Below are 26689 nucleotides of genomic sequence, written 5' to 3' on the forward strand. Positions count from 1 at the left end.
CGAGCGGAGAAGGAGATGTATAATCTACCGGCTTAGAGCAAACATAAACCTGGGCCTGGGCCGGGGCCTGGGGAGAGCTCTCTCGTATACGATAGTACAATCATTATACCCTATTCCATTCCATTACCAGATGCATGCATGGGTTATGTTCGGTTCGGTTCGGTTCATATTAATTAGAGTAAATAGGTAATTCCGTCCTTAACTTTCGCAAGTTGTATCAATTTCGTCCTCACTTTATCTTTGCATCAATTTTGTTCCCGACTTTGCACTTTTGCATCAATTTAGTCCCTAACTTTTCGGTTACATCAAATTTATCCTCGACTTTGCACGGTTACATCAATTAAGTCCCTGACTTTGCACAGTTACATCAGTTAGTGCTACAATTGCATCAATTTGGTCATTTTGTGGGGTGGTTGCATTGATCAGGTTCCAATACAATATCAATTTGGTCCCCTACCACATCAATTTGGTCCTGCCGTTAAGTAGTAATGTTGACGGGGTTAAATGGTGCAAATTGTTACCTCAATTTGGTCATCGTGCTACATCAAATTAGTCCATGCGCTATTTGTAAACAAATCTAACTAAACTCCCTCCCATTTGCTATATCAATTTAGTTCATACACCATTTTTTAACAAAGTGAACTTAACTCCCGCTTTCCTTCCTCCTTCTCCCAACGGAACAAAACCATCTTGGCCTACTTGATGGATTAAAGCAGATGGAATGAAGGAAAAAACTTGCCAAAATGAAATTGAATTACAAAAATGATTATATTAATATTATAGACAAGTTTTTACAAGAGATTGTACATATTATTTTGACAAAAATAGCTATACAAAAGGTACAGACAAAGGAAATATCTGAGGCAATATCTTTGGCAATCTACCATATATCCAACCCAAAATGGTGCCAGTCAGTATCATTCTGGAACAAACATCACTAAACCAAGCTTTGTTTCGACTGATTGTTCCCAAAATATGATAGATGAGCTCATGCAATTTGCAGTTCAATTAGGTAGAGGTCCCATTTGTTGGAAATATACTGCAAACCTAGCAGCAGTTCCAAAACTTGCAGTTTCCATGGTGTGTCCTGTGATGGGCGTGTGAAGGGGCCTTACTAGAGCTGTCATTGGTTGGAAAAAGAAGACCTTAGCAAATGTGACCTTCTGAATAACCTATACATGATATTAAGGAGAGTTCATTAGTTGGCAGCATTTACAAAAATTCAAATGTACAAATGAAAGCAAAAGTACCTGTGATGGCTGTGCATCATATATACCATACTGAGATAGCAGTGATGGTTAGGGTAGAGCAGATTCTTGTGATATATTCATTTCTTCTAGTGTAGCTTCCATACTCTCATTCTTTTCCTCTTGACCATTCACATTCTTTGCTTCAGCTAATCCAGAACCACTTGAAGCATCACCTGAAGTAGAAGCATCATGCCTGTCATTTTTCCCCTTAGCAGTTGGTTGTCCAGTACATTTTCTCTTGGTGTTTCGCATTTCTCCACACCTGTCACACCTTGGATCATTCAACTGCCTCTTTAACTTGTGAGGGTCAGCCTTATCCTCCAGAGCCTTCTTCTTTTGCTTCTTAGGTCTTCATGGTTGTCTCTTCATATTTGGAGGAAGGACAGGGTCATGAGGAGTCATCTCTCAGTAACTTTGGCCATTGATAGGATGTATGAATGGTTCATAAGCTTTCTACGTGACATCTTTCCTTGAGAGATGATTGACAAACTCCTCTGACCTCTGGCTGTTGTACAGCATGACAGCAATGGCATGCTTGTATGGTATGCCAATCAAGTCCTACAGTCTACAAGAACAAGTATGCACCCTCATATCAACAGCACACTTAGAGTATAGTGGGCATGTTATCTCAAACTATGATATGTGAGGATCCACTGACCACAATGGTGTTGGGAATTGGTGTATGCCCTAGAGGCAATCTATAATCAATTCTGTAATATGATATCTATTTCATTATATTACGAGGCATATCTGTTATTGTGTAGATTGCGCTAAATATGATTTTACACAATAATGTCCTTGGAATAGTAGGTTCAATAGGCATCAAGTGTGACTTGATTGTGAGATCCTATAATTACTGAACATTATTCCTAAATGTCCATAGTCAAAGTATTATCGTTAATTAGGACAACGGTAATACGGTTAGACTAGTGTGAGTGTTGATTGATGACCAAATCTCATAGGTCATGGATATGGAGATATCAAATCACACCACATGTATACATTAAGAGTAATGTGTATTGGACTGACCCGCCATGAGATTGCTACATGGGTTGTTACGTGACTGTCATTAGTATATCTCAAAGTGACTATAGTGTAATGGTCCTTTGACTTGAGGTCACCATGGATTCCTACGTGTAATGTCGTATATTTTGATACTGTCAAACGCCACCGTAACTGGCTGGTTATAAAGATAGTTATTGGGTATGCCACAAAGCATGGAAAAGAATGTGAGTGACCAAGATAGGATTTGTCCCTCCTACAAAACGGGAGCGATATCTCACGGCCACTTGGTGGTTAAGTCTAAAAGTGTATGCATACCCAAATGAGTCGATATAACGATATCGAGCTCATTTGTTCTGATAAACTTAACCGGTAAACCAAGAAAGAGAAATATTGAGCCATACAAGGATGTCATCGACCATGCCTTGGGCTCAATAGAGATATAGGGGACAATGGATTATATTACACGGTAATATAGGTCACGAGGTTCGTCGAGAAATTGACTTTCCGATTACTTGAGTAACAGTGATGCATTGCTAGATGCCGCTCACTGTTTGTAATATTAAAATAGAGATTTCGATATTACTATCAACGTAATTGGGAACCTACAGGGTCACACACTACGACTAACTTGACGAGATATTTTGAAACAACAAAATTGTCTAATAAAGATTAGATGATTTATGGTGCGACCGATTAATCGGATATTTAATGAGATTAAATTTGCCGATTAATTAGACCCGATTTATTAGATTTAATGGTGTGCTAAGTGGTTATTTTTATGGAACCACTTGGAGCCAATTATAGAAAGAAACATGGGCCAATTGTATGATAACACTTAGCTATACACATGGACTAATTAAATGATGTCACCTAGACTTACACATGTCACTTGGAGCCTTGATTCTTCTTAATCCCACATCGGTGGGGCTTTGAATTTGTCTTCCCCATATTGCTTATAAAAGGGGCAGCATGCATGTTTAGATATAAGAGATATATATACATGTATATGGGTGTACGTGTATAAGTGTAAGGAAATTCAAGTTGAATTGTTCAATTTGAATTAATCCTACTAGTCTAATAAATTTCGGGTGTCGCATCGGGGTGTTTCTTTCGAGTGTTGGTCGCTAGCACCGCCGATCTCGAAAACTCGTCGACAAAGTCGGTGTGGATACCAGTAGAGGCGTCACGCGTGGGACGCTCGGTCGACAACTTTAAATATTCCAGGTACGCTTTTATTTACTCTTACTCTTCTAGTAGGTCTTGGAATTAGTTTCACGGGTATGAAATTTTGAATTTCTGTTCCTTTTCGCTTCCGTTGCGCCCCGTGGAACTAGCAATTGGTATCAGAGCCTAGCTAGTTAGAATCTGAGTAGATAATAGCATAAAATATGATTTTATGCTTGGTACTGGTATGATTATGTTTGATATTTGCGGTGCATGACTGTTAGACATGGACTATGTCCTAGTTGTGTTAGTATAATAGTTATACGTGTGGACTATTATGTAATAGTTACATAATAGTGTATAGTGAGATCGATTAAATGTTAATCAAATCCCTCAAAATATTAAGTCCATATCCTTCCACCGTGTAACGCTCGTCAAGACCAAGATCGATGAGTGTGTAGACCTTGCCTTCGCAGGATGCCCTTATCTATCCTAGTAAGACGTTGTGTTTACCAGTGGGTCGGACTTAACTGAGCAAGCCTAATAGGATTAGGAGTTCAGAGGCATGTAGTTGGGCATCGATCTATAAGATAGATTTGAATAAGGAGTTATTCACCCAACTAATCAAGAGTTGCATGTGATGCAATTGGGAAAGTGAGTTCCCTACCTAAATAGCCAGTTCTGGGTGAATCAGCCCTTGCTGACTCAGAGCTTGGTGAGATATGGATCTTGAGCTACTATGAGAATGATATTCTCTGAATCAATGTTGAGGGTCATTGATTTGATATAAATAGTGGGAGCAATATTTATAAAGTCCTCATTAAATGTTGTTGTGTCATAATACTTATTTTGTATATTTCTATGGTAGTTACCATGGCAGGGAGCACTTCTAGTACTTTCTGTTTGCGATCCGTCCTTGATAAGGACAAACTGTCAGGGAATAATTTCCTTGGTTGGTATCAAAACTTGAGAATTGTTCTCACCCAAGAAAAGAAACTATATGTCTTAGAGCAATCTCTTCTTGCGCCACCGCCTGACGATGCCCCCCAAGCTGAGAAAGATGCTTATAGTAAGCATCATGATGATGCCGTAAACGTTGGATGTCTCATGTTAGTCACCATGGACTCGGAGCTTCAGAAGCAACACGAGAACATGAAGGCGTACGATATGATCGTGCATCTCAGGCAGCTCTATCAAGAGCAGGCCCGACATGAGAGATTCGAGATCTCTAAAGCACTTTTTCAGGCAAGGTTGATTGAGGGTAGCCCGGTGGGTCTTCATGTACTCAAGATGATTGGGTACGTTGAGACTCTGGGAAGACTGGGATTTCCTCTTGGTCAAGAGTTGGCCACAGATTTAGTCCTACAGTCGCTGCCCAGCAGTTATAGTCAGTTCATTATGAGCTATAATATGAATGACTACAATAAACCATTGCCTGAACTGCTTAGCATGTTGAGAACAGCTGAGCATGATATCAGCAAGGGGACGTCCGTTCTAATGGTCCAAGGGACCAAAAGAAAGGGCAAGAGCAAGAGTAAAGGCAAGAAGGCTAAAGGTGCATCCAATTTTGACTTGGGTGCGTTGAAGCCTAAAGCCAAGGTGGCGAAGAATGATTACTGCTTCCATTGTGGCAACACTGGACATTGGAAGCGGAATTGTAAGATATACCTAGAAGAGTTGAAGAAGAAGAAGGGAAGTGAGACTTCCACTTCAGGTATCCATGTTATAGAGATTAATGTATCTACTACTTCTACATCTTGGGTATTAGATACCGGATGTGGTGCTCATATTTGTGGAAATATGCAGGACCTAAAGGACAGTAGATCGTTGACAAAGGGCGAGGTGGACCTACGAGTTGGAAATGGAGCAAGAGTTGCTACATTAACTGTAGGGACTTATCACCTAGTTTTGCCTACTGGGCTTGTATTAGATCTTAACGACTGTTATTATGTACCTGCTATTAGTAGAAACATAATATCTGTTTCTTGTTTGGACAAGAAGGGATTTTGTTTCACTATCAAGAACAAGTGTTGTTCTATGTACATGAATGATGTATATTATGGCAGTGCACATTTAAGTAATGGTCTGTATGTTCTTGATCTAGATACGCCTATTTATAATGTGGAAACCAAACGGCTCAAATCTAATGATTCGAACCCGACTTACCTCTGGCATTGTCGTTTAGGCCATATTAGCGAGAATCGCATCTCTAGACTCCATAAGGATGGATTACTGGACTCGTTTGATTTAGAATCGATCGAGACATGCGAACCTTGCTTAATGGGGAAAATGACTAAGGCCCCTTTTACCGGAAAAGGTGAGCGAGCTAGTGATCTTTTGGCTCTCATACATACCGATGTATGTGGACCAGTGAACAAGCTTGCTAGAGGTGGGTATCTCTACTTTATTACATTTACTGATGATTTCAGTAGATTTGGATATGTGTTTTTGATGAAACACAAATCTGAATCCTTTGAAAAGTTCAAAGAATTTAAGAATGAAGTGGAGAATCAGTTGGGTAAGAGCATTAAAGTTCTTCGATCAGATCGAGGAGGTGAATATTTGAGCTATGAGTTCGCTGACTATCTTAAACAGTGTGGGATTTTATCTCAACTGACTCCACCTGGAACACCACAATGGAATGGTGTAGCTGAGAGGAGGAATCGAACTTTATTAGATATGGTTCGATCTTTGATGAGTCATGCAAACTTACCTGACTCCTTCTGGGGATATGCTCTACAGACAGCTGCTCTCATATTAAACAATGCTCCGTCGAAATCAGTTGAAAGGACACCATATGAGATGTGGTATGGGAAGCGTCCCAAGATGTCTTTTCTAAAAATATGGGGTTGCGAAGCTTATGTGAAGAGATTGTCTTCGGATAAGCTTGGCCCTAAATCGGACAAATGTTACTTTGTGGGGTATCCTAAGGAAACTCGAGGATACTATTTCTATAATCCCATCGAGGGCAAAGTGTTTGTCGCTCGAACTGCGGTATTCCTTGAGAAAGAGTTTCTCTTCAAAGGAACTAGTGGGAGGAAATTAGAACTTGGGGAAGTTCTACCACAAAATGACATTGACCAATCGACGGGCGATGTTGCAGAACAAGTACCACAAGTTGTTGTGGCACAATCTTCTGCACAAGTGACATAGGAGCCTCGTAGGTCTGGTAGGATACGTCATGAGCCCGAGAGATATGGATTTCTCGTGACTCAAGATAATGACGTATTGCTCATAGATAATGATGAGCCTACAACCTATGCGGAAGCCGTAATAGGCTCTGACTCTGAGAAATGGCTGGTGGCCATGAGATCTGAGATGGAGTCCATGTACACTAACCAAGTATGGACTTTGGTTGATCCACCTGAAGGGGCAAAACCCATTGGGTGTAAGTGGGTCTTCAAGAAGAAGATTGACATGGACGGTAATGTGATTACCTTTAAGGGCCGACTTGTGGCAAAAGGTTTCAGACAAGTTCATGGTGTTGACTATGACGAAACCTTTTCCCCGGTAGCTATGCTTAAATCCATCAGGATCTTGCTTGCAATTGCAGCTTATTATGATTATGAGATTTGGCAAATGGATGTCAAAACTGCTTTCCTGAACGGGAAGCTCCTCGAGGATGTGTTTATGACACAACCTGAGGGTTTTGTCGATCCACATTGTGCCGGAAAGGTTTGTAAGCTACAACGGTCTATTTATGGACTGAAGCAAGCTTCTAGGAGCTGGAATCTTCGTTTTGATGATGCAATCAAAGAGTTTGGTTTCATCAAGAATGAAGATGAACCCTGTGTTTACAAGAAGGTTAGTGGGAGCGTAGTAATCTTCCTGGTGTTGTATGTAGACGACATACTTCTGATTGGAAATGACATTCCTTCCTTACAGTCTGTGAAGACTTGGTTGGGAAGGTGTTTCTCTATGAAGGACTTAGGCGAAGCTACCTACGTGCTAGGTATTAGGATCTATAGAGATAGATCTAAGAGACTGCTTGGCCTAAGTCAGAGTGCATACATAGATAAAGTGCTTCGGCGATTTAGCATGCAGGATTCTAAGAAAGGGTCGCTGCCTATGTTACATGGCATAAGCCTTTCGAAGGCTCAGTGTCCTTCTACTCGAGAGGAGAGGGACCGCATGAATAGGATTCCATATGCGTCAGCTATTGGATCCATCATGTATGCTATGTTATGCACTCGATCAGATGTCTCGTATGCTTTGAGTATGGCGAGTCGATACCAATCAGATCCAGGTGAAAGACACTGGATTGCAGTAAAGAACATCCTTAAGTACTTACGAAGGACTAAGGAGATGTTTTTGGTATATGGAGGCGAAGAAGAGCTCGTTGTAAGAGGTTACACCGATGCTAGTTTCCAGACCGATAAGGACGACAGTAGATCGCAGTCAGGGTATGTGTTCTGCCTGAATGGAGGTGCTGTGAGTTGGAAGAGTTCCAAACAGGAGACAGTAGCCGATTCTACCACAGAGGCCGAGTATATTGCTGCCTCTAACGCTGCAAAAGAGGCCGTTTGGATCAAGAAGTTCGTGACAGAACTTGCTGTGGTTCCTAGCATCGTAGACCCAGTGGATCTCTATTGTGACAACAATGGAGCCATTGCGCAAGCTAAGGAACCCAGGTCTCACCAGCGATCCAAACATATACTCAGACGCTTCCATCTCATTCGCGAGATCATCGACAGAGGAGATGTGAAGATATGCAGAATACCAACAGATGAGAATCTCGCAGATCCACTTACGAAGCCTCTTGTGCAGCGCAAGCACGAGGCTCACACTAGATCTATTGGCATTAGACAGATGCCAGATTGGCTCTAGTGCAAGTGGGAGATTGTTGGGAATTGGTGTATGCCCTAGAGGCAATCTATAATCAGTTCTGTAATATGATATCTATTTCATTATATTACGAGGCATATCTGTTATTGTGTAGATTGCGCTAAATATGATTTTACACAATAATGTCCTTGGAATAGTAGGTTCAATAGGCATCAAGTGTGACTTGATTGTGAGATCCTATAATTACTGAACATTATTCCTAAATGTCCATAGTCAAAGTATTATCGTTAATTAGGACAACGGTAATACGGTTAGACTAGTGTGAGTGTTGATTGATGACCAAATCTCATAGGTCATGGATATGGAGATATCAAATCACACCACATGTATACATTAAGAGTAATGTGTATTGGACTGACCCGCCATGAGATTGCTACATGGGTTGTTACGTGACTGTCATTAGTATATCTCAAAGTGACTATAGTGTAATGGTCCTTTGACTTGAGGTCACCATGGATTCCTACGTGTAATGTCGTATATTTTGATACTGTCAAACGCCACCGTAACTGGCTGGTTATAAAGATAGTTATTGGGTATGCCACAAAACATGGAAAAGAATGTGAGTGACCAAGATAGGATTTGTCCCTCCTACAAAACGGGAGCGATATCTCACGGCCACTTGGTGGTTAAGTCTAAAAGTGTATGCATACCCAAATGAGTCGATATAACGATATCGAGCTCATTTGTTCTGATAGACTTAACCGGTAAACCAAGAAAGAGAAATATTGAGCCATACAAAGATGTCATCGACCATGCCTTGGGCTCAATAGAGATATAGGGGACAATGGATTATATTACACGGTAATATAGGTCACGAGGTTCGTCGAGAAATTGACTTTCCGATTACTTGAGTAACAGTGATGCATTGCTAGATGCCGCTCACTGTTTGTAATATTAAAATAGAGATTTCGATATTACTATCAACGTAATTGGGAACCTACAGGGTCACACACTACGACTAACTTGACGAGATATTTTGAAACAACAAAATTGTCTAATAAAGATTAGATGATTTATGGTGCGACCGATTAATCGGATATTTAATGAGATTAAATTTGCCGATTAATTAGACCCGATTTATTAGATTTAATGGTGTGCTAAGTGGTTATTTTTATGGAACCACTTGGAGCCAATTATAGAAAGAAACATGGGCCAATTGTATGATAACACTTAGCTATACACATGGACTAATTAAATGATGTCACCTAGACTTACACATGTCACTTGGAGCCTTGATTCTTCTTAATCCCACATCGGTGGGGCTTTGAATTTGTCTTCCCCATATTGCTTATAAAAGGGGCAGCATGCATGTTTAGATATAAGAGATATATATACATGTATATGGGTGTACGTGTATAAGTGTAAGGAAATTCAAGTTGAATTGTTCAATTTGAATTAATCCTACTAGTCTAATAAATTTCGGGTGTCGCATCGGGGTGTTTCTTTCGAGTGTTGGTCGCTAGCACCGCCGATCTCGAAAACTCGTCGACAAAGTCGGTGTGGATACCAGTAGAGGCGTCACGCGTGGGACGCTCGGTCGACAACTTTAAATATTCCAGGTACGCTTTTATTTACTCTTACTCTTCTAGTAGGTCTTGGAATTAGTTTCACGGGTATGAAATTTTGAATTTCTGTTCCTTTTCGCTTCCGTTGCGCCCCGTGGAACTAGCAAATGGAACCCAGCCATTACAGTTCTTCTTGTGTTCCTCCAACCTTACCTGAACTTTTGGGTAGAGAAATCTATTGTATCTGGCCAATATAGTCTAGCATCTTATCTTCTTCCTTGTGATGTACTCTCTCACCCCTTCAACCAAGCTCAGTATGGGTTTACTTCTCACTTTCAACAGTTCTTTGTTGAATTGTTCACATATATTGTTGATTAGTGCATCATTCTTACAGACAGTATCAAAAGCTGACATTGACCATCTATTTGGATCCATTTTCCCTAGATACTCTGCAACTGTTAAGTTGATTCTTCAAAGAACATTCATGCACAGCATGAACCTTTGTGGGGTTGTTGCTTTGGCACAATTCTAAAATGCTCTCCGCAGTTCACCACCATTGCACTTAGCATGCTTGGTCAGGTTTGCCCAGATATGCCTGCTGTAAAATCTGTAGGGTGCACCATCACATACTTCTTACATGACAACATCCAACCCCTGCAATGTTCAAAAACACTTATTTCATCAATAATTTAAAGGATCTAAGTGATGCAACAATGCAATATACAATCATTTAACTCACTTTTTGCATGTCATAGATGAAAATACATTTCTTCTCTATTGGATCTACCATATCAAAAATGAGATTTTGAAGAAACCATTTCCAGCTTTCTATGCGCTACACTTCAACTACAGCATATGCAATGACAAAAAAGAAATTGTTTCTATCCTGGCTTACTGCTAAAAGAAGTTGCCCACCATAATAACCCTTTAGGAAGCATCCATCTAACTCAATGATGGGTCTACAGCCTTCGAGGAAACCCTTCTTACATGCTTTTAAGCAAATGTATAGCCTCTCAAACTCATGTGTCTCTAGTTGGACTTGCAATAATATAGTCGAACCAGGGTTGGATCTTAATATCTCATAGGCATAGCTCTCAGCATTGCGTACTGCTCATTTTCTTCTCCTTCACACTTTTGCTTGGCCAGCTTGGCGGCCTTGAAAACCATTGCATCATGCAACTTTACTCGGTAACTGTGAATGAAGAACTCAAAAACCTGCTATGCAGACATGTCTGACTGGGTCATCAACTTGGGAATATACTTCTCTGTAACTCACTCCCTTGTTGCCAGCTTGTTCTCGATTCTTCTTATACAAGTGTGCTCAGGATCATATGTTACCACTTGATAGGTGTTTGTCTTCTTATTCAAAACACAGTATATTTTTCATTAGCAGCCATGGTCCCCCCTCTTCTCAACACAGTATATCATCACTCTAGCTTTATCATTTTTCATAAATTGAACTTCCCTCCCCATTACAATGTTGGTGTTTCTCACAGCCATTTTGAAGACCTCAAGATTCTTGAACTTCATTCCAATAGTAATTTCCAAAGTTCGATTGTCTTCAGCCTTGTACATTAGAAACTTATCATTTTCCTCATCTGAATCCCCAGCCAATTACTCTAGTTCTTCTTTTTTTATAGCCATCAGATAGCCTGTCATCCATTGCTAGTATCTTCTCAACATCATCACCTACATTTGTTGGTGGACTTGCAGGAGATGCATGTATTGCATCATCATGATCACCTGCAACATCAGTTTGTGTTGTCATCTTAAACCTATAATTGCTTTTATAACTTGGCCTCGTGTGTTTTGAGACCTGTTAGACTTTCTCCTTACCCTTCTCCTTCTGTTTTATCTTCTTCACAGTAATAGACTTCTTCCTAGTTTTTGCTTGGCTTGCTTCTACATTGGCATTGACATATTGCATCTCCTCATCCCAGTCCCCTTACTTCAGGCCCCATCATTTCCATCTCCACTTCTTGTCTCATCTTCTCTGCAGCTTCTTGTTCCAACCTTTCAATCTCTTCATGTTTTATCTTTTCTGCAGCTTCTTGTTCCATCCTTTCAATCTCTTATTTCTCTTCAGTTCAGTTTCCTGCTCCCTTCTCTCCTCCTCAACCTTCTCCAACTCCCTAATTTCCTCCTCGTTGAGTTATAAATGATCATCTACTTGACAATGCTCATAGTACAAGTGAAGTTCAGTCTGATCTTGCAAGACACTGATCAAGTATCTAACATCAAGGTCATATTCGAAATTATTTATGGCCAAATCAAATGTCTTAAATGTAGAATCCTTGTAATGGCAGCTAGTGAGTGCAAATTCTATAGACATCAGGCAACAAATCACAAATCCCAACAGCTGTGATTGTATCTACATTTACACTTCTTATGATGTATACATCACCACCCTCATAACCTACCCTGGGTTCCCTAACAAATTTCCCTCCATGATGCAGATAAATATCGACTGTCTTCCACATGTGCAAATTGTAGAAAACAAATTCAAATTTGTAAACCCTAAAAAGCAAAGATTTTTTTTATGTTTTCAGAAAGTCATTATGAAAAGAAATCATTTTTAACATGTATAACTATCACATACACCAGGACATGAAAATTTAATCACATTACATCATGATCGACCCACTAAAATATCATCTTTATCAACTGCATATACCCAACAATGTCAAAACATGAACCTAAATCCTGACAAACCAACAACACTTTAGGAAACATGTGCGCTGATGATCAAAACCCATAAAAAATCTAATCATTTTAAAACCCACATTTCACCGAAACACAGAGACAGAGACAATGAAAGTTACCTGACTATGCAGATAAACTTTTGCTTATCGTCTTTCATAGTACTTGTTTGAGGCTTCTCTTGATGATCGCCCACTGGAACTTGGAGAGGATGCACTTCGCACGTGAAGAAAGAGAATGCACAGAGAGAGAGACAGATAGAGACAGCAGAGGAAGAAGATGAAACGTCTTCAAACGGGCGGAAAAGGGGAGGGGAAAGGATGACATAATCAACATTTAGGATGTAACTAATGTAACGAATATCATTTAATTTTGGGATTTTTATTATTTTGCCCAGTCGTTACATCAATTCAGTCCTAAACAAATTAACAGAACATTGACGCCGTCTACCCCTTAGCCACTCGGACTAGATTGATGTAACCGGGGATCAATCTGATGTAACGTCAAAACTCAAGAACTTATGATGCGAAAGTCATGGACTAAATTGATATAACCGTGCAAAGTCGAGAACCAATTTTATGTAATCGAAAAGTTGTGGACGAAATTAATGCAAAAGTGCAAAGTCGGGAACAAAATTGATGTAAAAACAAAGTCAGGGATGAAATTGCCCGTTTACTCTATTAATTAATAATTATGTGATGAACCAACCAACCAACCAACCAACCAGAAAAGAAAGATAGAAGAAGATAGATCACTTGGTCTGATCTTTCAACTTTCTTAACTTCAACTTGCTGGCCCAAGGCCCAAAAAGAAAACCTTGCTGGCCCATTTCGACATTCTTCCTTCTCGGCCCTGTAAGTCAGTAAGTAGTCGGCCGGTCAAACATGTGATATGATGTTCATCGTGATGTGACATGCCTTGCCAATTCACCCATAATAATAATCTATGAGCCATCTTCTATTGGAAAATATTTGTTAATTAATTAATTTATTTATAATGATTTAATGTTATTAAACAAAACTCAAGAAGCTAGCTGTCCGCAATCTCTGCCTCGGCAGCAATTTTAGACCCATTCAATTCAATGGTCAACATTCCAATATCTATGCTTCGCTGATTATTTTTTTTTGGAATAAAATAGTGAATAATAGTGATGACAATATTATGCTACTCGGTTGTTGTGGCTACTTACTATGTACAATTGCAAAGAACAAATTACTCATTGATCCAGGACTTAACGTTACGCCACCTTCCTTCCTCCCTCCCTAGTTCCTACATTTTAGAATGAAATTCCTCATTGATTAAAAAAAACTAAATAAATTCTCCTCTCTTTTTCTCTTAAATCTTGTTTAGATTGCAGTTTGTGACGGGTTATAGAAAGATATTCAAGCCTGGTGCGTCGACAACCCTTCTTCCGGGATCAACAGGATACCGACTCCAAGGGTTCCAGTGACTCCCTCTCAAGTATCGGAGACCTGCGAGAAGATTTTGGCAGCGTCCCAAGGCAGGGATGGAAGGAGGTGCCACGACCTAGTGGCTAAGGTCAATATTGGAGATTTTGATACTTTAGGGAAGTCTTTGATGGATTAGGGAATATCTCATTTGCCCGATATGTTTTCATTCAATTATTATCTTGCACCATGATTTTCTCTTCTTCTTTCCTCTTCTATGACCTTCCCTTTGTACGCCATGAGATGTATATATATATGATCAGGATGTACCAGTAGAGCAAGGAAGAATAAATAATAACTTTTCTCCATTCAATTATTTGTCCATCTCTTTCTCTATTTTCTAATTTAAGATAGTATCAGAGCTTTAAGATCCATAAAGTGAGAGAGATCATGAGTAACTCCAAATCAATCGATGTGACATCGCCATACTTCCTCAGCACCTCGGATAATCCGGGGACGGCCCTTGTCACTATCGTGCTCAATGGTGAAAATTACCAGATGTGGTCGAAGGCAATGCTTAGGGCGCTTGAAGCAAAGAACAAGATTGGCTTCATAGACGGGACGCTCAAACAACCAGATCCATCAAGCCCTAACTATCCATTGTGGAGGATCAATAATTCCATGATTACATCGTGGATATCAATTCCCTTGACCGGAGTCTTCAAGGAGCGGTTGTCTATGCCAATGATGCCAAGACCATGTGGGACAAGCTGAAGCAGCAATTTGCACGAGGTAACGCTCCTAGAGTCCAACAAATCAGGACTAATATTTGTAATTTCAGGCAGGCAGGCCGCTCCGTGATGGATTACTATTCGAAGCTCAAGTCATTTTGGGATGAGTTGGAAGGCTACCTTGAAACCGCTGAATGCAAATGCAGTGTCTGTACGTGTGGAGCAGCAAGGCAGATGGCACGAAACAAGGAAGTTGAGAAACTCCACCAATTCCTGATGGGGCTCGACTTGGATTATACGACGGTACGGTCCCAAATTCTAAATATGGACCCCTTGCCCTCGTTAAACCAAGCTTTCTCCCAAGTTGCAGATGAAGAAATTCGTTGTTCAATGACTCGAGGAGGACGAGATTAACATTTGGAGACCTCAGCTCACTTTGTAGAAACAAGGGCTTCGGGCAAGGGAGGTCCACGCCAGTGTGATTATTGTGGGAAGCGAGGTCACTTCAAATCAGAATGCTGGAAGCTACATGGATATTCAGCAGATCGAGATTTTAAAGGAAAAGGCTCGAACTCTTTCGGTGATTGGAATAATCATAAGGGAAGCGGTAAAGGCGCAAAAGGAGGTTGGACACCTCAAGGTAGCTCATCAAAGGATTTGTATGGACACTGAAATCAAAAAGCTCTACATGTGCAGGTAGAAACAGAATAGATGCTAAGGGAAACAGCCATTCCTGCTTCCACAGAGGCGGCTCTACACACGGTCCATGGAGGAAACGTCACAGCCCGTGTGTCGGGCATTTCAGAAGATCAACTGAGTCACCTAGTTGCAATGTTTGGTGATCGGGCTGTAACTAATGAGCAACAACTTGCTGGTAATGCTTTTTTACCTGACCATCTTATAGAATGGGTGTTGGATACCGGTGCCTCTATGCACATGACGAGAAACATCGGGTTTTTCTTAGAAATTGGAGAGTTATCTTGTGTTGTCTCAATTGGTATTCCGGATGGGAAATCTGTTTTTGCCACAAAAAGTGGCATCATTCGTATAAGTCCCGATTTTATTTTGAAGAACGTGTTATATGTGCCTGGGTTTAATTGCAATCTCATTTCGGTGAGCAAATTATCATCAGATCAAGATTGTATGTTGACGTTCAATTCTCGCTCTTGTGACTTGCAGGACCGGGCCACGGGGATAATGATTGGATCATGTGAGTTATGGAAGGGGGTGTATTGGCTCAAGCGACAATCGGCATCAGCTGCCCATGTGATCAGTCGCACGAACAGCGTTGTCCTATGGCATAAACGTTTGGGCCATCCATCTAGTAAAGTGCTACATTATATTCCTGGTGTTCTAGTGAACTCGAATAATAAGATTGTGTGTGATGCATGTGCTCATGCTAAACATTCACGAAGCCCTTTTCCTATAAGTTCCAATAAAGCTGAAGCATGTTTCGATTTAATACATGGAGATGTTTGGGGACCATATCGTGTAACCTCTTCATCTGGTGCACGGTATTTTCTTACTTTGGTGGATGATCATAGTCGTTGCGTATGGGTTTATTTGATGAATGATAAATCTGAAACCCACAAGTTTGTAGTTGGCTTCTATAACATGATTAAGACTCAATTTGGCAAACCTCTCAAGATTTTTCGGTCAAATAATGGCAAGGAGTTCACTTCCAAGGTCATGTGTGACTTTTACCATGCTAACGGGATAATTCATCAAACTTCCTGCATTGACACGCCACAACAAAATGGCCGTGTTGAGAGAAAGCATAGACATATATTGGAGATGGCACGATCTTTGCGGTTTGATGCGAACCTGCCGATTAGTTTATGGGGAGAATGTGTTCTTGCTTCTGCATTTCTAATTAATTACACTCCCTCACCAGTGTTGTTGGGTAAGGCACCGGTATAAATTATATTTCAAAAGCCACTACAGCTTGATCATCTTCGAGTTTTCGGTTGTTTATGTTATGCATCCAAAAGGCCTAAACCAAATGATAAATTTGAAAGCCGAGCACGACAATGTGTCTTCGTGAGTTATCCATATGGAAAGAAAGGGTGGAAACTTTATGATCTTGAGTCGGGAGAAATAATTGTATCACGAGATGTTGTGTTTCATGAAGAAGTGTTTCCGTTTCGAGTGAATCAGTTACGTACAAATGCCAGTGATCCGACACCAAGAGTTCCGATAAGCTGGGGCGATCCGTTGGGTGGACTTAGTACATATGAGCGGACCATTTCTAATGAATCAGACACTTCTGGTTCTTTGTCCAGTCGGTCACATGGCATGGAGTTCTCGACCCATCAAGAAGAAGCAATGGAACAGACTGCAGTAGCAGATTTGGCCTCAGGGGGAGAATTAAATCAATCATCTTCTGAAGACAGTAGCCCTGAAACAGAGAAAGCTGCAGTTTCTTCCCCTAAGGTGAAGAGGAATCACAGACCACCGTTTTGGCATAAGGATTATGAGTGTCACCTCGTCAAAGCCACACCCTCTTCCGTACGACCTTCACCCGAATCCACTCTCTCCTCAGGTTCGTTCCATGCCATAGAGTGTTAGATTGATTATTCCCGTTTATCGGATAACTATCATTGCTTTCTTACTGAAATTGATCAAGACTTTGAGCCCAGGACATACACAGAAGCCGTGAAACATCGACACTGGCGTGAAGCTATGGCAGTAGAAATTTCAGCCCTTGAATGTAATGGGACATGGACAATTGCAGACTTACCTGCTGGGAAACAAGAAATTGGATGCAAGTGGATATATAAAGTGAAACTTCGAGCTGATGGATCGATTGAACGATATAAAGCTCAATTGGTCGCCAAGGGCTATACACAAATTGAAGACCTAGACTTTGATGAAACTTTTGCACCGGTTGCGAAGTTAGTAAGTGTTTGGGTCCTTCTTACCGTGGCTCTTTATCGAAATTGGGAGTTATATCAGCTTGATGTTAATAATGCATTCCTGCACGGGGACCTTGAAGAGAAGGTGTATATGAAATTACCACCTGGTTTTTCATATGCAGGATTGAACAAAGTCTGCAGACTTCAAAAGTCTCTCTACGAACTTAGACAAGCATCTCGTAACTAGTTTGCTAAGTTCTCTGTTGCCCTCAAGGCCTATGGATTTCTTCAATCTTCAGCCGATTACTCTCTGTTCACTTACAAAAAGAATGGTATTACGCTAGTTGTACTTGTATATGTCGATGATTTGATATTGACGGGCAACAATGCTGCTCACTGTGACAAATTCAAGCAATATTTGGATAATTGTTTCAGCATCAAGGACTTAGGAAAATTGCGGTACTTTCTGGGCATCGAGGTCGCTCGCCAATCTGATAGCCTCTTCCTTTGCCAAAGGAAATATATACTCGATATCTTGCAGGAATGTGGGATGTTAGGTGCAAGGCCGGCAACTTTTCCGATGGAGCAGCACCTTCGACTTAGCTCTGATTCGGGTGATGATCTTCCTGATCCATCTTGCTACCATCGACTCATTGGAAGACTTATTTATCTTACGATCACTCGCCCTGAGTTGAGTTATTCTATCCACATTTTATCACAGTTTATGCATCGGCCTAAACAACTCCACTGGGATGCAGCACTTCGTGTCCTTCGATATCTTAAGCAAAGTCCAGGAAGTGGCCTATTGTTACATCGGCCTTCTTCTCTATTCATCACTGCTTACTGTGACTCCGATTGGGCTGCTTGCCCTATGACGCGCCGGTCTCTTACAGGATACTTTATCTTACTCGGCGGTTGTCCTATCTCGTGGAAGACCAAAAAGCAAAGCACCGTGGCCCGATCTTCCGCAGAGGCCGAATACTGATCAATGGCCTCCACTACAGCTGAATTATTGTGGTTGCGGAGTCTATTATCTTCTCTTGGTATGTCTATCTCCTTAACCATGACACTCTACTGTGATAATACAGCTGCCTTACACATTGCTGCCAACCCTGTCTTCCATGAACGAACAAAACACATCGAGATCGATTGCCACTTCATTCGGGAGCATATTCAAGCAGGGTCAATCGTTACACGTCACATTTCAACCAATTTGCAACCTGCCGATATTTTCACAAAAGCACTTGGCAAAGATCACTTTCATCGTTTACGAGGCAAGTTGGGCATTACTAACATCCATACTCCAATTTGAGGGGGAGTATTGGAGATTTCGATACTTCAAGGAAGTCTTTGACGGATTAGGGAATATCTCATTTGCCCGATATGTTTTCATTCAATTATTATCTTGCACCATGATTTTCTCTTCTTCTTTCCTCTTGTATGACCTTCCCTTTGTACACCATGAGATGTATATATATGTATATATGATCAGGATGTACCAGTAGAGCAAGGAAGAATAAATAATAACTTTTCTCCATTCAATTATTTGTCCATCTCTTTCTCTATTTTCTAATTTAAGAGTCAACTCATGGGCCAAGGAAAGCGAGCGGAGCAAGAGATGCATCCTGCTGTCCTGTCAGCAACTTTCAAGTCTTTCGGGAGCATCTCATTGGACAAGTATGCAGGGGGTTGTTGGAAGAAATCCTATCAGCACTGGCATGGATGAGTCCCGGGAGTGGGACGATAAGCTTTTTGGAATCAGGCCAATGCAATTGCAGGCTAATAGGATCAGCAGCGTCCCTGCGTGTCTTGCTTTGGTTCTTGAACTGCGGAGGAGATCTGGTGGCTAGGCAGAATGCAGTTATTGTGCTGAAAGAGCTCCTTCCTTTGCTCAGAGTCTGAGTCAGATGATCAGGGGCGTTCTTCAGGTGGAGCTGCTATTTGGCTAGTTGAAGGCATCCCGGAAGCTCTGATCAGGATAATTGTGGAGCCCAATATTTCTCCCTCTGCTACCAGTGCTTCCCTCATGGCCATACTGTGGATGATCTCACTGTCAGGGACGAGGACGACCTCTGCATTGAGATTCCTAGAGCTGGGCTTGGTCCCTCTATTATTGACTGAACTCCTAGTCGATGCCAACAAGTTGTGTCCGAGAAGGCTCTCTGCATCCTGGACTCCCTCTGTGACAGTGAACGAGAGAGAGTGCAGACCTCTAGTAATGTTTTGGCGATGCCTCTTCTGGTCAACAAGATCCTACGGGTGTCGAACTTGGGCACAGAACACTGCATCTCTATCACGTGGACGCTTATACGGGAAGGGGAGCAGGAGGGGGACTGCTTCGAGTCCGAGAGAAGCCCTTCCCGTTTGGGGGAGGCAGTAGAAGTGGGCGCCTCTGAGAAGCTTTTGTCGCTGCTGCAGGTGGGTTGCGGGGAAAGCACAAAGCACCAGGTCAAGCAACTGTTGAAGTTGACGGACTTGCACAGAGGCAAGCTGGGCCGCTGTTTTGATTCTTCAGTCAATCTCAAGTATCTATCTGTATCTCAAATTCAAAAGATCATCTCATCATACTGAATGGTTTGGTTTGGTCCAGGAATAGTTCCCCTTTTTCCTTTTAGTTCCTAAGCAAGAGGTTAATTTGTACGTACAGAAACGCACACCCAAACACAGACACAGATTCTTTTACTTCTGATGCCGTCACTCGAAAGGTTTTATTCTTATAATTTATGTCCTACCAGTCTTGTGATGAACATCTAGCTCGGTAACATATTATGTTGTAGATTGGTTCCAGCTAGGCACTGGTTGTACTTTCGGGATCGAGTCCTTCAAATAGATTGTGCATTTCCTAATCAGATACCCGGTTAATTTGGATCTGTTTCAGATCCCAAGGAAAGGCAAGGGGATCAGGGAAGAGGAGAAGCTGATATAGAAAGAAAAGCACATGACTGAAATATAATAATTCTGTGATAAGCTTAAGAGCATTGAATGCGAAACATCATAGTATGGACTATGGAGTAGGGTTGTAAGCCAAAAAAAAAAAATTGTAAGGAGTAGTGCTTTATCGAGTTTCCATGAATAGTTTTCACCTTTTACGCCACTGCAGTAAACTAATATGTTTAATGCGGTTGCTACTGAGATTGTTGGTAAACATACATATATACATAGCATACCAACACAACACACATAATATAATTAATATAAAATTTTCATGTTCTCAAGCTCTCATTAAGTTTCCAGCACAAACAGCTCGCTGTCAGCTTCCTCAAATAGTGCAGTGATGTGTCGTGATTGGCCTCATGGTATGGGGAAAGAATCATTGGATTCCCCTCAAGAACCAGCAAGGACCTCCATCCGCACCAACTTGCTCTTCCTGTTCCTCCTCTTATCAACCAACCTCCTCACCTTCTTCATCTCCATCACCTTCTACTCCTCTTGCTCCCTAACATCTCCTATCCTCACTCCTTCAACTGCGAGTGCCAAGCCCATAGTGGACCTCCCACCTGAATTCGTTTCCTTCACATCAGGGCAACTACTCCCACTTGGCTTCAACTCTAACTTCAGCTCCAGCACCATTTACCCTCCAGGGGCCAGCACGTGCACTCATTTCCCTGACGAGCGCCAACATTACATGACCTACAACATTAAAGGATCTTGCCCTGATGATGAACTCCATGCCCAGAAGCTCCTCCTCAGGGGCTGCAGGCCTCTTCCCAGATGCCGTTGCCGCCCTGCTGCTCCCCAAGAGTTTGTCAAACCTTACCTTCTTCCCATAAGTCTGTGGACCATGCCCTCTGACTCATCTGTCATGTGGACCGCATATACTTGCAAGAACTGTGAACAGGAAGCGCACCCAAAAAGGATTCGATGACTGCAAGGACTGTTTTGATCTTGCAGGTTGTGAGAAGACACAGTGGACCGCCTTGGAGAGTCACGATGGTCTCAACTTCACCACCGATGAAGTTCTGGCAACTAAAAAACCAGGTACCCGGATTGGACTCGACATTGGAGGCGGGGTCACAACGTTTGCAGTGAGGATGATGCAGAGGAACATCACAATCGTGACCACTTCCATGAACTTGAACGGCCCCTTCAACAGCTTCATAGCCTCGAGAGGGGTCATTCCTCTGTACATCAGCATCTCCCAGAGGCTCTCGTTCCTTGACAGCACACTAGACATAGTCCAGTCGATGCACGTACTTAGCAATTGGATCCCGACCACTCTGCTCCACTTCTTCATGTTTGACATGTATAGGGTGCTGAGCCCTGGTGGGCTGTTTTGGCTCGACCATTTCTTCTGCTCGGGGGATCAGTTGGAGCAGGTTTATGCCCCTCTCATAGAGAGCACTGGGTTCGCCAAGTTGAAGTAGGTGGTGGGATGGAAGATCCACTGCGGGCCGGAGCTCCGAGAGGTGTATCTTTCTGCTTTGTTGGAGAAGCCGCTGAAGAATTCTCGGTGATATATCTTGTTTTGCATCAATTACTAGTTTCCTCTCTTCTAATCATGTGGTTTAGATACTCCAGTGCTGGAGTCCTTTAGTCTATAGGCCCCAATTTGAGATAGCAATAACACTAAAAAAGAATGCTTCTAATCCAAGTAATCATCGGTAGATATACTGGCAATTTTTTACTTCCACTTCTCTCCGAAGTTTGGACGGTAATAACACCTCAAATGTGCGGTATGTTGAATTTTCCTTTTGAGTCCTGAAGAGGGGATGTGGCAGAGGACTGAAAGATCTTTCTTCTTTCAAAAGTCTTCCACCAGCTAGCTTCAACTTTAAATGTTTGAACCTGTCGGAGAAATGAACTTACGTGAATAATAATAATTATTATAATTATAATTATAACAATAACAACAACAACAACAACAATAATTATAATAATAATAATCCGAGCTTTTACTAGGACAAGCTCTGGTATTGCGGTTTGAAGATACTCATGCTCTATTTTGGAAAAAAAAGAAAAAGAAAGAGAAAGAGAGTCCTTTCAAAGAATCCTTCAAACTGGTGTTTGCAACATCTGGGACATAGGTTTGATGTATAGAGGCATGTTAGATGGCAGTTTTCGACTTTGTTCCTTGCGATTGAAGCTTTTGTTTGTTCGTTTGTAGGGGGGGAAGGTTGGGGGCGTGAAGTTTCCAGGGCTGTGCTTTTGGTGTGATATGATGATAAAGTTCATTAAGAGGGAGATGCCCGTCCATCTGTTACAGGAAACTTAGCAGAAACCAGAAACGCCTGGGGATTTCACCCCAGCCCTTTTCTTGTCATATATGGAAAGACATTTAAGTTTAATTTCCTAGCAGTAGCAGGCCCAAAGTTTTACATGGAAACAAGTTGGTGTCATTTATGCTGCATACTTGTCACGAAAGGAAGACTGGCTTAGCCAATCCCAACGTGAACAGATGTCTCCATTGTTCTTTGGCCAAGTCAACATCGTAATGGCTACATTTACCTCGATCAAATCGAGGAGGCACCAGACACAAAGACGTATGTTATCTCTTTCAATTTTCAGACAGCAATGAGCTCCCAATTTCTACTCTAGACCTGCAGATAGATAATCCAGAAAATCATGAGCTAGATGTACAGACATTCTTCGTCTAGTCTAGTCTAATCTCCAGGTTGATCCTTTGATTCATCACTGAACTTCCATATTTGCGATAAACGATCAACCTTTTCCTCAGATTTGCTGCAAGAAAATGGCAAGTCCTTCATTCTTCTCCAAAGTAGTCACTAATTTATAGCGTCATCTGGTCTTCAGTCAAATTCATTGTGGTCATTACTTTTTCTTTTTGTTTCACGATTATGTCATTACCAAAACAAGCACAATCTTTCAATTTTTTCCCCACATGGATGATGGTTTGTATGGCATATTCTTTTTCGATCTGATTGTGTTTTTGGTTGATTGGGTAGATTTTCCAATCCATTAGCGGCAGCACATAGAGTTTTAATGACAAATCTTCTGTTTGGTGAACTCGGCAATGCCAGATTTAATATTATTCTTGATCCTCCACAGCAAGAAAGCGGTAGCCTGAGATGCTTTTCTACCCGCCCTCTTTTTGCTGGTCCGGTGGAGGGTGATCACTTCCTTTTAGTCAATGGTCAATAGGCATATAGGGGACTGCTGTTTGAATTTCTTTTGTCGGATCCTTTTTCTTGGTAGAAAACTAAAAAGTCTGCTAGCTTGTCAATATATACCTTTTCGGATCCAATCTTAGTTAGCTCATCATATAGAGTTGTTTCAAAGAATCAAAGGAAGATCTTTCATGCAGAAGAGGTAAATTGTTCTAATGTCAGTCAGCAAGAATCCAGCGCTCCATGAACAAATCAATTAACATAGGACCATAGAAGTGGCTAGGGGAATGAAAGGGAAAAAATAACTTGTCTCTCAGCCCGCGCCGTGAAAGCAAAGAAACTATTTAAACCACCGAATATGGATAGTGTTACAGGGTAGAAGGAGAGTTGATGCATGGTTTCTATTCAGGCGTAGCAGCACATTGAACAACATATTTGCTGTTATACCAGTTAACAATTGGGGAATGGAAACTAAACTTCCTTTTGGCTCTCCCAAAAATGACGTTTTTCTCATAAATTCTCTGCCTGATTTCCGCTGAATATAGAAGTATGTGATGTACCAGCTGACTTGGATTTTTCTTATGCGTGTCATCATTCGGTCTCTATTTTCTGTCCCTTCTATTAATTGTGTGTGCATAGAAAAGAGAGACAGACAGACAGATGTAGGGAATAGGGATTAGTAACCGAAAAAGGTCCGTTCAACTCAGTTTTCCATAAGAGCTCCTTTTTTTCTCTCTCTCTCTTTTTTATTTATTTATGTGTACCGTTTTTGACAGACTGGGGATTGCAAGAGCTATGCAACACTAGAGCCAGAGTGGCTTGGACATTTTCTGCATACAAGTTTCTTTGGGTCACCATGTAAAGAGCATCCAATCCGTGGAAATGAGATGAAGAGGTATTGCATCGATTGCAAGATGGTTGGCTGCCAGTATTGCATTTCTTCAGGCACTCACCGGCACCACAAAATCCTCAAGCTCTATAGGCATGTCTACACTGATGCTGTCTGCAGTGATGTCATCAAAAACTACATTGACTGCTCCGGAATTCAGGTACAAGATTGATTTCTCCAGAAGTTTGGGCTCCTGCTCAAGCTCATAGTTGTATATTACCTCCCAAAGGAGCTCATGGAATTGGACTTTTGAGGTTCTCAGAGGTACAAGTCCAACAACAAGTCAGTGATACCTCTAGTCCCCCTTCCCCATTCCGGTGCCATAGTAGAAGGCAAGGCATGTGAATACTGTTCGAGGAGAATCACAGAACCTCAACTGTACAAATACTGCTCTATATCCTGCAAGGTGGTACACCGCTCATTGCTGATGAATCAATTGCTGTTTATTCATTCACTTGCAATTTTTTTTGCTCAAGCAATCATCAATAATTGTCAATATTTTGCAGGCATTTGCATTTTTGTTGAAATCTGATGAATTGGCGCCTCCTTTCCTGAGTCTTGGAGCTCCAGCACCAACCCGGGGAAAAGGAGAAGGGAGCAGTTCAAAGTCTCAGAAACAATGCCGTGGAAGGAAAGGGAAGCCTTGCCGAGCCCCCTTCTTCTGAAGAAGCCTCACTTTCGGCCACTGTCATTGGCTTGGCTTCTCTCTCACTCTCCTCCCTTTTGCAGTTGGAGCCAGTCTCTTCTTGTTTATGCCCCTAGGGATCATTAGTTCAGTGTGATTTCTGAATCAGCAACTTGTTTATTCCGCCCCTTGTTAAAGTTTGCAAACCGTACCGACAGTGTATGTTTAGGTCACTGGCAACTTTGAAGATGCATGCTAAATAGTATCTGGATCTGAATAGTTGGCTATGATTGATTATACTTGTAAAAAGAATCTCGCTATCAACTTCTAGTATTCCTCTTCCTCCTCTGCCCTTGATCAGGCTCACATATAGTTATGCACAGCAGATTATACTGCGCCAAGAGAGGCATCCAAATATATCAATCTCAGAAAAAGTGAGTGAATCAGTGTAAATTCCAGTTTCATTTGATGAATATTCATCCCTATGACATTTGAGGACATATAAAGGATAGCATAGTAGCACATCATCAGCAGGATCAAAAAAGAATTTCTGGCTTGGCAGAAAAGTCAATTTGAGTGGCCTTAACTTGACATACTGTTGTTAGTCTTTAACAGAGACCTGAGAGACAGATATTTCCACATCCCTGGCTTGAAAACCACGCAATGGACAGAGCAGGTTCTCTCATCATATACATATACATAACACATAATTCCATCCCTTTCCATTAATCAGATCAAATCAAAGAATTGAAAGATCAGCCTGTTCCCTCCACTACAGCTTCATTCATCTGCCAACAGATCAGCCTGTTTTCTCTCTTTAATTGGCGTTCTCCTTAGTTAATGATCAGCGCCATGAATTTCAGGCAAACTGCTGCGGTTGTGTTTGCTGCCCTCCCTCTTCTGGGCTGCGTGATGCTGACTCTTTCCAGCATATTTGCTTCTTCAAGTCACAAGCGGCCTTCTAGTACTGCTGATGGAACTGGTGATATTCCATGTCCAAGTAATGCCTCCGCCCAAAAGCATTTCCGGCAAATCCAGCATATTCGTTCCTATTAGCAGCTGGCAATATTTTTATATATATTATTCTCTGGTGGGTATATTCATAATGGTCTTCTTTGTTCTACTTGTATCCTGATCTTACATTGAAAGCATATGCAGAGTCGGTGCCCTGTATAAACCTAGTCTAATGCTACTTGTGTAAATATAAATAACTTGTTGGTCTTGGTCAAGTCAGGATGTAATCGTATTCAACTAGGAATTTGGAAGGTTGACAGGTCCCTCTTACTGTGTTAATTAGGATTTTCAGTTTCACCTAATTATGTGGAAGCTAAGATCAAAGAGGTTTGCAACCAAGATATTTTGTCATGGTTACTCCACAATGATCTCCATTCGTCTTGATCCTCTGTTGGAATGTTTGCGGTGATGGATTCACAAGTAAATGAAGGAGGAGGCAGCTTCACCGAGAATCTCTAGATATAAACTATATCCATATATATATATGTATAGGTATTTGCCGCACATCATGTCATGCTCTTCAATAGTAAGGTTACCAATCCTGCTCAATCATCGTAGGAGCCGTTGTATGTTATTGATTATCCGGTTGACACTGTTGAGGGCAAGAAAAAAAGTGAGCCCATTTACTTTAGAGTTTTTTGCAGCATTCCATG

The 26689-nt window shown here is 41.4% G+C and overlaps 2 pseudogenes; both read left to right on the plus strand.

Annotated features, from left to right (window-relative positions):
• The first annotated feature begins 19077 nt into the window (after window positions 1-19077).
• LOC116207758 lies at window positions 19078-20272 on the plus strand (annotated as a pseudogene).
• Window positions 20273-20575: 303 nt separating this feature from the next.
• Window positions 20576-26687, plus strand: LOC116207757 (annotated as a pseudogene).
• Window positions 26688-26689: the final 2 nt, after the last annotated feature.

This window comes from Punica granatum, chromosome 5, assembly GCF_007655135.1.
Source record: "Punica granatum isolate Tunisia-2019 chromosome 5, ASM765513v2, whole genome shotgun sequence".
Taxonomy (NCBI): domain Eukaryota; kingdom Viridiplantae; phylum Streptophyta; class Magnoliopsida; order Myrtales; family Lythraceae; genus Punica; species Punica granatum.